Here is a 17,886-nt window from a genome sequence, read left to right as displayed (position 1 = left end):
ACTTGTATAGAGCTGAAAGTGAAGGACATGAAATAAGTAAACTATCTATTCAATCATAATTTTGAATTAAAAAAAATCCTTGAAAGAATTGCCAAATTAAAGACCAATAAAACACTTCCTTTAGTCCCCAACTCTTTGCCCACTGATGACACCTATAGAGATAGTAACAATAATAACTCACACTTATCTCCTTCTCTTACTATGTGCTAAGTACTGTCCTGAGTGTTTTACAAACATTATGTGATATCATTCTTACAATGATTATCAGGTGCTATTATTATTCCCATTTTACAGAAGAGGAAGCTGAGGTATAGGGAGGTGTGGTAACTGCCCCAAATCACAGACAGAGCCAGTTTAGTGTTGGAGCAAAGCACCTTTTGTCATAATATTCTTCCATGACATTGGTTCTTTTTGGCATCAGATGGTGGTGGCTTAGCCTAGTAAACTCTTTTTTTTTTTATTCAAATCAGTCTTATTTCTTAATAATGTAGTTTTCCTAATAGTTTATGAAATAATCCTGTTACCTAAAAGTTAATCTTTACATAAAATTCATTTTGCATCTTTTTTCCTGGTGATGAATGGTGGCTGAGTAATCTAAAAACCCCTACTATAATCCACAAAACAGTCAGCCACCCTTCTTTCCTTCATACCTTTGGACCTTTACTCCTTCAGTAAACATGATGTGTGCCTACTATATTCCAGGCTGTACACCACTCCTGTACAACATTAAGAGAATTTTGAGTAGCTCATAATTTAGGAGAAGAAGCAGAAAAGAAAGCAAATAACTACAATAAAATGTGCTAAGCGTTATGTAGAAATATATACAAAATCCTGTGAGTATACAGAAGACTGATTGTATCTGAGAAAGTAAGAAGGCAAGTCTTCACTGAAATTGCAAATGTGAGCTGAGTCTTCACATCCCAACATGGCCACACTAGGTGGGCACACTTAGTCAATTACATTCTAGTCCAAATTTCTGACTTGTCTCTAAGCGGCTCTATGACAACAGACCGTATGGTAAGAATGTAGACCCTATCTATATCAGGCAGCCTAAGCTCCAAGAAAGGCTGCAGGTTAATCTATGATCAAGTGATAGAGAGATGACCTTGAGGCTTTCCTGCCATATTTGATCAAATCTAAAATACATATTTTTCCACATTTTAATATCTCTGAAAATGAGATATGTTTTAAAATGAGTGGTCTTTTTGACTCCATGAAATATAGTGTGACCACTTTTCTTTGGTCTTATCTGACAATAGTACTATGTGAATCTTCAAAACAAGTTTTACACTACTTCACCATTTACTGTTCTTTCTTGGAAATGTGAAAATGCAGCCTTCTGTCATAAGCATTATCTGGGGGCTGTGCTTAGCATTCATTTAAATGGCAAGACAAACAAATCATCAACTAAACTACACTAAAACTCACTGACGCACTGAATCAGAGAAAGCTGCAGCTGGATAAGGTCATTTTGATCTTTTTTTTTTTTTTTTTGAGACAGAGCTTCACTGTTGTTGCCCAGGCTGGAGTGTAGTGGCACAATCTCGGCTCACTGCAACCTCCACCTCCTAGGTTCAAGCGATTCTCCTGCCTCAGCCTCCTGAGTAGTTGGGACTATAAGCACGTGCCACCATGCCAAGATAATTTTTGTATTTTTAGTAGAGATGAGGTTTCACCATGTTGGCCAGAATGGTCTCGATCTCTTGAGATTGTGATCCGCCTGCCTCAGCTCCCAAAGTGCTGGAATTACAGGTGTGAGCCACTGCGCCTGGCTGATCTTTGCAAATAAGGAGCCCAAAGAGGCTAAGGATTTTCCCCAAGGTAACAGAGTAAGTCACTGGCAGAGCAAAAATGAAAGCCCAGCTCTCCCACTGTCAGCCAGAGCTTTCCCTACAATTTCTGTTTGCTGCAGGAGAACTTCATGCCTTTGATATACATGTAAATGGTTCATGGTGAATTGAAGCCATACAGCTGAAAGCAGGAATATTTTTAAAATCATTTTAACTCACATGAAGGTAATTCTATGGTGTAGTGCAGAGGACTCTCGCATCACCACCAATAAAGGGGACCCCAGTTTTTCACATAAACCTCAGAAATGCAGTGAGTTTTTTAGACCACTCAGAAATGCTTGGCAGGCTGGGAAGAAAATAGGCAGAACTGTAAACTGAACCAGATTCCACAATAGGAGCCAAATCACCAAACAAGTGCCAGATGTATAGAAAGAATAGAAAACTGGTGACCCTACTTAGATTTCCTTGTAACATATCCAATCACCCACCTAATAATTACCTTTAAACAAGAGCCATACTACTTATATGTTGTGGCCATGGACAAACGTGGACTAATGCCTCAAAATTGGGAAGAACAATTAACAAATACATGTCCAATACTCCTGTTTTCACTTCAATGTTTAAATTATTGTACTTCCAATCATAAACACCAAAAATATTTCCTGAGGTTCACTTATACTTTCAAATGGAATACATGCTCATTTCAAACATAACTAGGACATACAAATATTTTTATTTACCAGTACCCAGGCTTATGCCCAAAATATTTAACAACCTATTTAACAACCTTGTTAAATATAAATTTTTAACAAAATATTTACTTAAATATTTAAGAACTTAAATACTTCAGAACAGAAGCAGTTAGCTGATATGGCCATGCTAGCATGTACTAGATGAACATCCATTCTGCAACCAGGGCACAAGTGCATAGTGAAGTGGTGAAGAGTCCAAATTCTGGAGTTGGACCACCATGGTTCAATTCCTAACCTCACCATTTATTGACTGTGTGGCCTGGGGCACGTTATTTAGCCTCTCTAGGCCTCAAGTTATTCATCTATATGATGGGTCTAATAACATTGCTCTCATAAAAGTCTGAGAGGATTAAATTAGTTAATGGATTCAAAGCTTGGGCCTGCATATAGTAAATGTACAACAAATGACAGTCTCTTTCCTTTTAAATAAGCACAAGTAGGCTTGCTCCACTTCAATAATACCTATATTTTAATTGGTGTAATAAGGACGCTCCAAATCCATTAAACAGATATTACCCTTCCTAGTAATTCAAAGTACTGCATCCTTACACATTACTTTGGACAATGCATAGAATTACTCTTATTTTACAAATTAGAAAATTAGAGTAAAAACAGCTCCTTACATTCAGCTCATAGTAGAATTGTAACTGAAACCCTGGCTTTCTTACTGCCATTCCAGGAAGCTTCCCATTTGGACCACATCTAAGCACTACAGAGCTGTGGCAGTGTCCCTTATCCTTTAACCCTTTTGTCATCTTTAAATGATGGCTTAACATCATTTAAACCATAGTCACTTTAATCTCCAAAATGGGGGGCGTGGAGAGGAGGGCAAGGATCCTTAATATCTATGTAACCATCAGATAGCCACCAAAACTTTATTTTTTAATGAAGGTAACAGAAAATTATCATTAGAATATCACAGTAAAAATTGCTGCAGCAAGATCCCTTGATGGGTGCTAAAATTACTAATTGAAAGGTAAACTGTAAACAATATTTGCATATTCTTAAAGTATCTCTCCAAAATATTTGATAATTGCCAAGGGAAAATAGTAATTTTATTTTATTTTAAAATTTTTTTTGTAGAAATAGGGTCTTGCCATATTGCCTGGGCTGGTCTTGAACTCCTGGGCTTAAGTGATCTTCTCACCTCGGCCTCCCAAAGTGCTGGGATTCCAGGCACTTTAGTGTCACCATGCCTGGCACTTCTGGTGAGCCACTGCAGCTGTCTGGAAAATAGTGATTTTATAGTGGAGGATTCTGGTAGACACCACCTTAGCCAAGTGATCGAGTTTAACATCACCTCTAATACACATCGACATCACATACCCACCATTTGCTGCAGAGAAGGGCAGATCCCCTCCAGTCTATGGTAGCCTTCCCTAGAATGCTTAATTTCAATCTAATCATGAGAAAACATTAAAAAAAATGAGTGACATTTTACCAAACTACTGAACAGTAATTACTGACTCTTCAAAAGTGACAGGATTATAAAAAACAGAAAGACAAGAACTATTACAGATTGGAGGAGACCAAGGAAATGTGACAATTAAATGAATTGGATCCTGGAACATAAAAATGACATTACAGGAAAAACTAGTGAAATCTGAGTAAGGTTTATAGTTTATAGTATTGTGCCAGGTTTTGAAAATTCTTTTATCATTATGTGGATGTTAACATAAGGATAAGCTGAAAGAAAGTTATTCAGGGAATATCTCTGCAACTCTAAAGTCTAAAGTCTAAAATTACCTCAAAATAAAAATTAAAAAGAAAGAAAAGGGAAAGGAGGAAGGAAAATCATGAAAAATATCCATGACATCTTTTCCCTGGGCACATGGCTACTCTATATTTTCCACCATCCCTTACAGTCAGGTTTTGCCATGTGGCTGAGTTTTAATCAACAGACTGTGAGCAGTAATGCTGTGTGCCATTTCCAGGCTCAGACTTTTAAGAAAAGAAGGTAATCCCCCACTATTCCCCCTCACACTTTCAGCAGGTGAATGCAGTGATGCCCTGGTGGGAAGGGCAGATCCATTAGATGGAAGGAGCCTGGGTCCCCAGGTCACTGTAAAGGAAACCCACCAGACCAGGGAAAAACACCCTTTTCAAACTCTTGCATATACAAGGAATAAAGTTCTGTTGTATTGTACCATTATACATTTGGTAGGTCTATCTTTTACTACGAACTAAAACAAAAAACATATTGATAACTTTTCTAGCTCTTATTTCTCACTAGGGTATGCTACAACTTTTATTATTTGAAATGTTTATCTCTATCACAAGGGCTAGACATAACTAATAATAAATTTGGCAAGTACAAAGAGCTGCTGATTGCAATATCTGTCAAAGGGAGAAACTGAATATATAAGATATAACTCTTCATTATATGATTTGAGTTTATTTTCCTGGAATATATCCAATCACAAAAGAATATTGTTTTCCTCAGAAAAACTGAGCCAAGTAGATTCTTCTTTATACCATACTGGTAAAGGAGAAAAAGCAATGCTACTAAGTTCCAATAAGAAATTTCCCCCATCTGTATGTTAGTCTACCTTTAGAACCATCAGGTGGAAAAGGCTGATAAGACAATGTTGGGCAATTCTTTCTAATTACTTCCTTTGAAATGTCTACTGCTAACAGGACTGATCAATATTCTCATTATGCAAATGTTTCTTATCTATTGTTCAACTTTCATATGACCACTGGATATCAGAGATGTATGAGAATGTACTATATAACAGACACTGGGAAGAATTAGTAAATTTAGAAGACACAGACCCTTGCCTCAAAGATTTTACAATGTATGATACATTCCAGCTAACAAATATACAAGGAAAATTAAACAGGAAAAAAATGTGTTTTATGGTATCCTGAAAACAAGATGGGAAAGTCACCTTACTGGTCCCATAGATAAAACTTAAATAGAGACGCCGGGCCGACCAAGGGAGCATAAAGGAAGCCGTGCATTCCGTTCCAAGGCATCTGTGAGCCCGCGGAGTATACACCATGAGCAAAGCTCACCCTCCTGAGTTGAAAAAATTTATGGACAAGAAGTTATCATTGAAATTAAATGGTGGCAGACATGTCCAAGGAATATTGAGGGGATTTGATCCTTTTATGAACCTTGTGATACATGAATGTGTGGAAATGGCGACCAGTGGAAAATAGAACAATATTGGAATGGTGGTAATACGAGGAAATAGTATCATCATGTTAGAAGCCTTGGAACGAGTATAAATAATGGCTGTTCAGCAGAGAAACCCATGTCCCCTCTCCATAGGGCCTGTTTTACTATGATGTAAAAATTAGGTCATGTACATTTTCATATTAGACTTTTTGTGATATAAACTTTTGTAATAGTCAAAAAAAACTTAAATAAGTACTTTAAATATTTTATCACCTCAAAATCAATGCCATACATTTAAATTCCTTTGCAGGAGAGGCTCAATACAAATTCCCGCTGCTCCCACCCCCACCATTACCCATTCCGGAAACCCCTTGCTCTCAGGAGAACCCTAACCCTGCAGGCATTGGGTGGGTGTGGGCTTCTAATATAGGCATCAGAGAATGCTGGGAAGGACCCCTAACCTTGTGAAGTTAAAAAAAAATGAAAATGTTCTATTCGTTCAGCTCTACTCTACATAGCAATATGACTTTAGGCTAGTTCCTTAACCGTGCTAGGTCAGTTTCATCATCTGTATACAATTATGACAGGATTAAATGACTGTCTAGCTTTGCCACTTGAGTCGGTGATATAATTATTTTGAGAAATAACATCAAACTGCTAGCTTCCCAACATTCCCATTTTTCAAGATTCCATTGAACATAATAATAAAGATATTCAGGCCTGGCACGGTGGCTCATGCCTGTAATCCCAGCACTTTGGGAGGCCGAGGTGGTCAGATCGCTTGAGCACAGGAGTTCAAGACCAGCCTGAGCAACACAGCAAAACCCTGTCTCCACCTAAAATACAAAAATTAGCCAGGCATAGTGGCGCATGCCTATAACTCCAGCTACTCAGAAGGCTGAGGCATGAAAATCACTTGAACCTGGGAGGAGGAGACTGCAGTGAGCCAAGATTGTGCCACTGCCCTCCAACCTAGGTGACAGAGTGAGACTGTCTCAAATAAAAAAGATATTCAACATTCCAGCAATTCGTTTCCCCAAATAAGTACTCCATATATAATGTATAATGCCAATCTAATGGCACAATAGAAGGTAAGTCAAACTTCAGGATGGCTACTGAGTGATCATATGGACAAGACCAGCTGAGTCTAGCTACAGAAAACTTCTGTTATAGTTCATGTGCATTCACTCAACAAATATTAACTGAGGATTCACTATGTCCAGGACACTGTTCTAGATGCTTCAGTTTTACTGGTAGACAAAACAGACAAAAATTCCCTGCCCTCGTGTTGCTTACATTCTAGTAGGAGTCAGAATTAATTCAGAATTAATTAATAATACTACGTTAAAAAGTGATAAGTACATAAGAAAAAATTAAGCAGGGGGAGGCAGGAGTGTGTGATGTCAGAGGGAGCCATTTTAATTAATAAGGTGATCATATAAGCCTTGTCTGGAGTTTAGCATAGGGTTCCATGCTAGTATCAGTTTTATTGATAATACAATATGTGCCCTTAGGCAAAGAATATAGATTCCTGTGCCTTATTCACTCTTCAGATAAATGGGTAAAGTCATAAACCCCACTCCTTGCCAACAACTCACTTCAGGAGTAAGAACTCTTGTTTCCTTGGAAGAAGATTGTATCTACATCTAGAGTAGGAAAAAAAAAATCAATAGAATCCAGAATATTCTGTTGTTGCCAGACAGCAATGATGCTTTCAAGAATGTCAACACAATAGAGGCTTTCAAGGGCTCACACAAAGCCAGACTGTGACAAACTGAGCTTCAAATATGTAATAGTTACATTGCAGTTAATTGGAATATATTAAACCTATGAAAGGTCCCATGTTCACGTGATACTCTAAGGTTAAAAGGTAATATAGAGTGTTGATAAATGTAGTTGTAATATAAAAGGATAAAGTAATAGAATATATGCTATATTTTATTTATGTATTTATTTATCTTATATTTATTTATTTTTTTTTTTTTGAGATGGAGTCTTGCTCTGTCGCCCAGGTTGGAGTGCAGTGGCACAATCTCAGCTCACTGCAATCTCCACCTCCCAGGTTCAAGCAATTCTCCTGCCTCAGCCTCCTGAGTAGCTGGAATTACAGGTGCGGGCTACCATGCCTGGCTAATTTTTGTATTTTTAGTAGAGGCAGGGGTTCACCATGTTGGCCATGCTGGTCTCAAACTCCTGACCTCAGGTGATCCGCCTGCCTCAGCCTCTCCAAGTGCTGGGATTACAGGCATGAGCCACTGCGCCCAGCCTATATGCTATATTTGAATAAGTAGAAGAGTATTACTATAAGAACTTTGTTTCTTCTATTAATGATATATCTCTTTATAAATTATGAATACATACTTTTTCTGTTTAGGCACAATAGGAAACATAGAGGAGGGAACCACTTCAGAAGGTTGTGTTAAAAATCCAAAGAGAGATTTGAGACAGTATTTTAGAAAAATTTTAACTCACCATAAAATGGAAAGGATTAGCAGTTGTCTCTTCTTCTCCCATTCAGGGGGAAATAAATATACATTTAGATTTCTCACACTCCTGGCAATGCCTCTACATCACTCTTCCTTCAAATCTTCACCTGCCATATTTGCTACAGACCTACTGCAGAGAGATGGGATAAGATCTATCCATTAATGAACTCCTCCTTCTAGTTAAAACTTAGAGATTTTAGGTAATTCTTCTAACAGATGATCAATCCACTGGAAGCCAGATTACTGTTCAGACTTTATTGACACTTCACTGGGCTTCACAGACCTGTAACAGTCTCTTCCTTTGACATCATCTCCTGAACTTGCATACCACAGATGAATTTTTTAAGATACAATGGCAAAACCTGAGTTTTAAGAATGGAAAAACCAAAGAAACAGCAAGTATGGTCCTAAGAATGAAGCAATCAATTAAAGGGCACCCTTTATCAAAGCCATTACAGCACACTAATGGATCAGTTGACATGCATCAAGTGCTTGTTCTATAGAGATAGCATGCTGAGGAGCTGAGAATGCCAGAAAACATAAACCACGATCTCTACCCTCAAAAAGTAAGCTGAAATTTTCCTTTTCATAGAAGCTACCCTGGGGAAAAAATAAACACACTGCAGAGAAACCTCTGTATCATTCCAGTGCCCAATGGTCATACCAATGACCCAAGTACATAATGTGAGATTGTGGGTAATGACTGCAGGATCTCTGAGGCAATCATACAAGTTTAGAGGAACTTGTTTTGAATAATGGTCCGTGTATATTTGCTGACAAACACTGACGTTATGGCTACCATTCGTGATGGCACAGATGCTCACTTCTTTTGCGTTCTTAGTATGAATGAACACTGTCTATAAACATGGACTTCTTTTGTAAATTCACAAAGCTTTAGAAGCAAAAGAAATTATTTCTTAAAAAATAACAAAACTTCAATGGTTGCAATTTCATTTCTGGGTGGGCCACTTAATGCCTCCAAATACAGCAAGTTCCTTCTGAGCATGGTTCACTGTTTTTACCACCAACGTGCTAAATGCCATTTCCTTTCCTTGCACACATCTATCAAAACTCTCTAATATCCTCAGAACTAGGTTAAGTGCTCCTATAATACATTCTCAACACACCTTGAATGTTTCGTTCAAAGTGCTCCTTTCAGTTAATAATTGTAGAATTATTGGTTACATTAATGCCTCCACTGCCAGATTATAGATGGCATAGAGCAGAAACACCATCATTAAAGTTTAGCATAAAACTTGGCACTTAGTAGGCTTAAATGAATAAATGATTGACTCTTACATGATACTTATAATTCAGTATAACCATGTTTCTTACCCTAAACCACTAACAAGAAGTGACCAATACATCCAGCCTTCATCATTCTCTCCTTCTCTTACCTTTCTAAAAGTGTTGTTAACATAGGAGAAAATTTAAGTGGTCAGTTAAACCATATACAGTATGGTTTTATAACACATAGAAATGGTATAGCAGTACCAGATGCTAAATAAGAAATATCAATGTGAATTCATGTCATTTTCCACCTCCATTACTACCAAAAACAGTCCAACAACAGCTGCAGTAGCTATACTTTTGCCCTATGTTCACTCTCATATGTTTTTCTAGTATTCAGACTACAGTACTTTATACTATTCTTTACCATGAGGAGCAAGAACTCTTGTTCCTTGGAAGGAGGTTGTGTCTACATCTAGGTTAGGAAAAATCAGCAGAGTCTGGAACATCCTGTTGTTGCCAGAGAGCAATGATGCTTTCAAGAATGTCAACATAATAGGAGGCTTTCAAGGGCTCACACAAAGCCAGACTGTGACAATCTGAGCTTCAAATATGTAATAGTTATATTGTGGTTAATTGGAATATATTAAACCCGTAAAGGGTCCTATGTTCATAGTGATACTCTAAGGATAAAGGGTAATAGAGGGTCTTGATAAAGGTAGTTGTAATACAAAAGGATAAAGTAATAGAATATATGCTATATTTTCATGAGTAAAAGGGTATTAATATATAATACCCTTTGTTTCTTCTATTAATGATATATTTCTTTATAAATTATGAACATATTTTTTCTGTGTAGGCACAACAGTAAACATGGGGAAGGGGACAGTGAGTGAACTGAGTCATACTGGGAAAAGCAGATACAGTACCCAAGATAGGGAGGACTGTGGATCACCAATGATCACATACAGTAACTGGGAAGAAAGGGTGCTCAACATTTTATCAGCACCTGTGGTCATGCATAATTACCAAGTAAAAGAAAGATTTGACTGTGTATCAAAAATGATGGATCAGCTAAATTTCTAAATAGGATAATTACAGAGCCAATCCTCATCTCCTAGGACAAAAAAATCTTCTGGGTGATCTTACTAATTATAGTAAAATTCTTTAAAGAATGGAATGAAAATGTTTTCATAAGGCCAACATACCCAGGCATTAAAATATAACAACAGGACAATGGCTCAGGTATTGCTGGCTATGGGAAATCTAAAGACTAAATTATTTTTGTGATAAACACCATTCAAAAGTTAAGAACAATAAGTACTTAAGAGTCTCAAGATACAATACATAAAACTTCACTGTCAAAAGAAAAGCAATTCCATCTAATGTTCCTATAAGCAGGTCCAATATCTCAACCAATAATTAACTTGATATTCAGTTCCTATAACATCACATGAAATTACAAAATCCTTGGAGAAAAAATCAAAATAATAAAACCCTAGGAAGCTATCAAAGTAAGTATAACACTTGGAAAATATAAGATCTAGTATATGAGTATGAATTAAAATCATGGTGCTGATGTTTTAGGTTTAAGCATAACTTTAGAAAGTTTTGAAATGATTGTATTTGTGTATAGTTTATCTCCTGTTAAAAGAATCAGATATACTAGTTCGAGTATAATCTAAATTGCTTCAGGGAATTAATCAACTTGCAATTGTTGTTTAAATGCTTGGAAAAGTTGGCTTTTTAAAATTTTATGTATTTAATATATCATCAAAATGCACAATTCATCATCAAAATGCACAGATGTATTTAATTCATCATCAAAATGCACAGTGGTGTTGCTTTCCATTTTCAGAGATCTCTGGGACAAAAGACCTATCAATAAGAATTTAAAATATATAGAAAACTTCAGGCCTTAGGCTGCAATTGAGTCCCCATAAGAATGTAAGTATTCATATGCATTTCTGCCATGACTTAAAAGGTTACTTCAACCCTATATTCTAAGAACACTCTGCCAGAGCAGGGGTTTAGGCTTTGTAGTCCAAGAACTAACATCAAAGATATTATGTAGGTACTTACATGCCAAGAGAGAAAACTAATTTCAAAACAAATTTATAGATAAAATTTAAAATATAATAATAATTAAGTATAATTTTTTGTAATACCAGTCTACTAATGAGAAAAATTGAACTCTTCTTTCTCTTCTTTAGGAGATAACATTTCACTTAATTGGGGTTCAAAGTTAGTGCTCCTTGTCATAAATGTTCATCTGTTAATGATGAACAGTTGCAAATTTCATCTTTGAAAATGTTTTTGTACACAGATGGGTACTGCCCAATAGTAATGTCAATCTATAAACATATTATTTTAGTTGAACATATTCATGATTAGAAAGCATTTATGAAATTCTATTAGATTCTACCTTTGATATTTGCTTTTCAGTATGTCATTACATTAATAACCTCCAATTGAAGGTAAGGTGAAAGTTCCTCAATTGCACAATTAAATGAATGTTTAAATATAGAAAGTCCCTTTGCATTTGAAATGAAGTCCAGAAGTGCTCCTGAAACTATAATTTGATCTTGGAAATTACATCCACTGCAAGTCTGTGTAGGAGTGGAGATTTCACTTCTTGTTTTACCATTCGGAAACATGAGAACTGATGACATTACTTGTGATTCAAATGTTAACTGTCATCAAAATAACTTTACCACAGTATAATATTTGCATGTATGTGATGTTTTACCTTGTAATTTTAAGTTGAATTCATTAAGAAACATTATGAAGTCTACCTCAAATGTTAATTTCAAAGCCATATAGTGTTCCTTAATAGTTGAAGCTAATTTTTCTCATTCTGAAAAATTTTAGTTTTCCCCTAAACTCAAAAGTATCACGTAAAACTTAACAACTACTAAGTTATCAAACTGCTGTGTGGTAGGGCAAGACAGAAGATTAAACTTCTATTTCTGACCCCCAAAAAATGCAGAACTGATGATGGTTAAATCCACAAGAGCAAATGAAGTTCACTGTTGATCCTATTGGTTCAGTAACATATGGTAGACCCAAATATTTTCCGCAAAGAACTTGCTAATGAACAATGCCATGAATAGGCCTTCAACATCCTACATTTTGATAAGATTTGTAAATTTGTCCAACTAAGCTTTTTTTCTGCTTCACACATATTTTTACCACAATGAGTTGTAATAAATCTTAGCAAATTCCATTTCAAGTTTACTGGTTAGTTTTTCTCAACTTCTTTGAAAATACTCCTCCTGTGCTTGTAACTTGCAGACTATTCATAGAGATTAATTCTTTAGACACTTCAAACTTGGGATTGACACCTTAAAAAACAACTGAGCAGTATCAGTAACATCACTGACTCATCAAGAGACAAGCAAAACCATTGAAATGAATTTTTCTCTGCTTTTTATTTGACTATTGATGTCGCTTTCAATGTCTTCAACTCCTTGAACAACTATTCTCCCCAAAGGGCTAACAGTCTTAAACACGTGTATTTTCTATGCACACATTCTTTCAGTTGCTGCAGTTGAACTCAGTTTAAATAATCTAACATTGATAAACAGATTTCCTTACTTGACCCACAAATGAGCCACTCAAAACTTAGTGGCCTCATTTCAATTTTTTATTTTTGTAAAGAAATTCTACAGTGATGCTATTAAATGTTCTAGTTTATCTCACTGTTGCTTTCCTGTGAGTTGGAAATACTGTGATAGATCTTCAGCCTAGTCATGTTAATGTATATTTGTGTTCTTTTAGCACAACTATAGTGTCAGTGCATAACAAACACAATGATTTGCCATCTAATTTAATAACAAAATAATCTATACTCCACCATGCCTAAAAGTATGACATTTGAAGTTCATTTTCCCCATCTTGTTTGACATGATGGGTATGCACTGGCAATAACAAATAAATAAAATGCTATTGTGGCAGGCCAATTCCCCCAACAATCACACAGACAGGTCTGCACTGTACTTCAGTTACACAGACAAATTTCCACAGCACTGCCTTAACATTGAGCAAACAGTTAAATCTAGGGAAACCGGTGCCCAGACATCAAAGCTAGAAATGAAACATATGGTCAGTAGGAGCCTTGCATGGGCTTCTCCCTAACCTGGAGAAAGTCAAAATAATAGAGACAATCTTAAATTCTTAGTGCCAGGATCTGTCTGAGAGTCAAGGTAACAGAGGCAGCTGTTTGAATAGATTCATTGGAGAGCGCAAGGCAGCTCTCCAGACCAAGCTATAAAGGAGATAAGATAGAAATAATCACTCCGGTTCCACAGCAGACAGGCCTGAAGGTACTAGGGGTACTGGGGCCCTTTTAATCAGACTTAGCAAGCATTTTTTGCCTCTGACCTTCTAGTTGAAACAAAATTAGTTACCAATAGACTTAGGCGAATGCTATACTGCACACAGGCACATAACCCCAACCTATATAAGCATTGAGAAAATTATAACACTTTGAGTGACTTGGTCTGATGGAATTATCTCTGACCTTCTCCCTGTATCCAGTTACAACAATAAATTCCCTTCTTTCCTAGTTTGTCTGCTTCTCATTATTGGGCTCGAGAAAATGCAGCCAGAGCCGGCTTGGTTCTAGGAACACTATGGTACAGTTATATGTGCAGAACTCAAAACGCTGACAAGTAATAACTACATCACTTTAATTCATAGTGCATGGAGCAGCAGTGCAGTGATGAAAATACCATATATGGTCTCTGTTGCAACTAGTCAGTACTGCCAATGTAGTGCAAAAGGTGGCCTGTAATCCCAGCACTTTGGGAGGCTGAGGCGGGTGAATCACTTGAGGTCAGGAGTTCAACACCAGCCTGGCCAACATGGCAAAACCCCATCTATACTAAAAATACACAAATTAGCCAGGTGTGGTGGTGTGGACCTGTAATCTGAACTATTCAGGAGGCTGAGGCAAGAAAACCGCTTGAACTTGGGAGGCAGAGGTTGCAGTGAGCAGAGATCGCGCCACTGCGCTCCAGCCTGGGTGACATTGCGAAACTGTGTCAGAAAGAAAGAAAGGAAGGGAGGGAGGGAGAGAGGGAAGAAGGGAGGAAGGGAGGAAGGGAGGAAGGGAGGAAGGAAGGGAGGAAGGGAGGAAGGGAGGGAGGAAGGAAGGAAGGAAGGGAGGAAGGGAAAGGAAGAAAGGGAGAGAGGGAGGAAGGAAGGAAGAAGAAAAGAAGGAAAGAAAGGAAGAAAAGTAGGAAGAAAGGAAGGAAGGAAGCAAGGAAAGAAGGAAGGAAAGGAAGGAAGGAAGGAAGGAAGGAAGGGAAGGAAAGAAAGGAAAGAGAGAAATTGGCCAGGCATTCACACCTGTAATCCCAACACTGTGAGCCAAGGAGGGATGAAAGCTTGAGCCCAGGAATTCAAGATCATCCTGGCAACATGGAAAAAAACCCATCTCTACAAAAAATAAAAAATTAGCCAGGCATGGTGGCATGCGCCTGTAGTCCCCTCTACTCAGGAGGTTAATATGGGAGGATCCTGTGAGCCTGGAGTTCAAGGCTGCAGTGAGCTGTGATTGCACCATCACACTCCAGCCTAGGCACAGAGCAAGACCTTGTCTAAAAGAAAAGAAAATACATAAATGATTAACTGTGATTATGTTCCAATAAAACTCTATGAACACTAAAGTTTAAATTTCTTTTGTCATAAAATATGACACATCTTTTAATTTTTATCCAACTATTTCAAAACGTAGAAAACATTCTTAGCTGGCAGGCCATACAAAAACTGGTAGTAGGCTAGAGTCAGACTGTAGTTTACCTACCCCTGATTTGATCTTACTTCTCCCCACTTCCTGGTTCAGGACCTATGATGATCTAGAAAGGTACATGATCAGAACGAGTTAACCAGCACTGACAGGCTCCTCTTCCAGGCAGGGTAGATCCCGCTTTATTAAAAGGATGATTATTTCTACTAGATTGCTAATAATCTAGTTCCAGAAGAACCACTGATTGACCATTTTAATTACCTTTTGGAAAACCTCTAGTCATGTCTCAATTTTGACCTTTATTACAAATCTGTCAACATCAAAATCATTCCTAACTTGCCCTCTTTTTATTCAAGGTGAGATGTATGGTCCTGAGAAGATGCTGTTCAAATTATTGAACCAGATCCTTGATTTACTTGCGTCTCCCAGATAAGGAGGCCTGTGGAAGGATTTGACTCATTCTTAACAAGTGAGAACTTCCAATAGCCAGGGAACTCCAGTACACAGTTGGTGCCATGTTTGCACTTTTTCACTTGAACCTAAGATCACGGGTCATAGAGAATGTGGCTTTCCAGAAACTAGAGCAGGGACTCCATCTCCCAGGTACAATTCAAGATCTGTCATTTATAAATAGCGATGTTCTCAAAGTTTGCATCTCATCCTTTCCCCTCCCCCCCCCGCCCCCGCCTGCCTCTTTCCCCATCCCACATTTTTTGTTTTTTTCCCTGACTTAAAATAGGAGAGATGTTGGGGAGGCTACACCACTGGTGTAGTCCACTAGGTAGACTTGATTTAATCATGCATATGAGAAGGACGCCTCAGGGTAAGAGGTAATAAGGATACTTCCTTTGAATCCCTGTTCCTAGCTCACTATATCAAGTCTATGTCTTGCTGAACACCCAAAGCCAATTATTATTACATTTTTTACATTCTCAAGGACCGCCCTTTAGACTAGCAAAAGCATATGCCAAGGCTAAAACATCCTTCCATTATGTGAGTGTTGGGAGGCTGACCAGGGAGAGACCTGGCATAATGTGAAGTTATTAGCGGTCTAACAGGAATCGTGGGGCTGAGGATGCTAAAGGGAAGTGAAGTGAGTTGGGGCCAGAGTCAAAATGCTTTATGCCTACATCAGGTTTACAGAAGGAGAAAGGTGCCCTCTAGTGGAATAAAAAACTATAACAGCTCTTACTATTAACGCTTCTGTTTCTACAGGCAGTCATTACTGGCTGAAATTCTGACACCGTGAACTGGCATAATTCTTTTTACCAGCAACAACTAACAAAAATCACTTATTATATTCCGGGAACTGTGCTAAGTAAGCACTTTACAAGAATTACCTCACTTAATCTTCACAACCGTATGAGATAGATATCATAGCTCCACTTAAGAAATTGAAGATCAGAGGTTTAATTTGCCTAAGGTACTCCAGCTAATAAGAGAAGAAAAAGATTACAATTAAATTTTAAACACTCCTAAGAAATCTGCCTCATAAAACTATGTACATGCACACACACACAGAGAGACAGAGACAGAGAGAGAGAAAGAGAACAAGAACTAAATTTTTGAAATATCTGCTACTCTTTGCTCATTTTTTCTTCCCGCATCTTTTTAAAAACCATTTTTTAAGGTATGATTGATGTTGCTTTGCTCATTTTTAATAGAATATCTATTCTGCTTTGGCTTGGCATGAGCAAATCTGTTTCTGAATAAAATTTTATATGTTTCCCCAGGTTTCTCTTTAAAAAATTATTGAATACTTGTGATTTAAAGAGGCACTGACTTTTTAACTGTTAGAGGCACCATCATGAGCCAGGTCATGCACGATATTATTCCTCACCGTCACCACTGCTTCTGGACCACCTGCCAAAAGAAACTTCTTTGTGTTCATCTCTGTTTTCTTTTACTTGTGTCTCCCACTCCCAAAAAAGTAAATTGTTCAATAAATCAAATATTATCTACTACTGCAACCTAAAATAAATCAATAGCCCTCTTAACATTATTAAAATACTATATTCTGGGAACTTGTTTTACACTAAAACATCACAAAAACCTCATGAAGAGTAGTTCTATCTCTGAACAAAAACAATAAGCATTCTACCTTTCCTTACTATCTAAAGACATTAACATAGTGTATTATTGCCATGGCATCAGGTTTTAAGGACTGGCTACTAAAAAGGAAAAAAAAATGGCTTTAGTATCTGAAAAAAAAGTTCCACTTACTGCAAGCACAAATCAATATAGGGACTAACAAAAAATTAATATTCATTTTAGGCTGCATCAAAAATGCTAATCCCCTTCCTTTTGCCCACAGAATAAATCTAAAATTCTTGGCTGAGTATATCAAGTACCTCAGATGGGCCCCCAAGTCACCTTCTCAGCCTCATTCATTCAGAGAACAAGTATTTTTGGAGCATTTTACATAACTGCTAAGTGCTCTTCTAATTGTTAGGGATACAGCAGTGAATGAAACAAAGGCCCTAACCTCAATATTAATCAAAGAAAAATAAAGGAGGAAAGGGGCAAAGAGTAAGGGCGTGAGCAATGGTGGTGGCCAGGGTTGGCCTCTGGTAAATGACATTTGAGCATACACCTGAAGTGAGGAAGTGAATCACGGAATATTTGAGGAAAGACTATCCAGGTGGAGGAAACAGTGCAAAGCTCTGAAAGCAGACACTCATGTTATAGTAATTGAGAACAGCAAGACCAATATGGCTGAATTATACAGCAAACGAAGTGGCAGAAAATGCAC

At 37.4% G+C, this 17,886-nt stretch overlaps 1 long non-coding RNA gene and 1 pseudogene across 2 annotated transcripts; both read left to right on the top strand.

Annotated features, from left to right (window-relative positions):
* The first annotated feature begins 5,488 nt into the window (after positions 1-5,488).
* On the top strand, positions 5,489-5,864 carry LOC112129942 (small nuclear ribonucleoprotein G-like; annotated as a pseudogene).
* A 1,527-nt stretch (positions 5,865-7,391) lies between these two features.
* LOC129051594 (uncharacterized) lies at positions 7,392-17,202 on the top strand. Of its 2 annotated transcripts, XR_008515951.2 has the most exons (4): positions 7,392-7,536; positions 11,241-11,329; positions 15,491-15,603; positions 16,868-17,202. It is a non-coding gene; the product is annotated as an uncharacterized LOC129051594 (long non-coding RNA). The 2 variants fall into 2 exon arrangements; XR_008515950.2 differs by lacking the exon at positions 15,491-15,603 and having other exon boundaries at positions 7,408-7,536.
* Positions 17,203-17,886: the final 684 nt, after the last annotated feature.

This window comes from Pongo abelii, chromosome 17 (assembly GCF_028885655.2).
Source record: "Pongo abelii isolate AG06213 chromosome 17, NHGRI_mPonAbe1-v2.0_pri, whole genome shotgun sequence".
NCBI classification, from domain to species: Eukaryota; Metazoa; Chordata; class Mammalia; order Primates; family Hominidae; genus Pongo; species Pongo abelii.
This window is presented reverse-complemented; position numbering and strand designations above follow the sequence as displayed.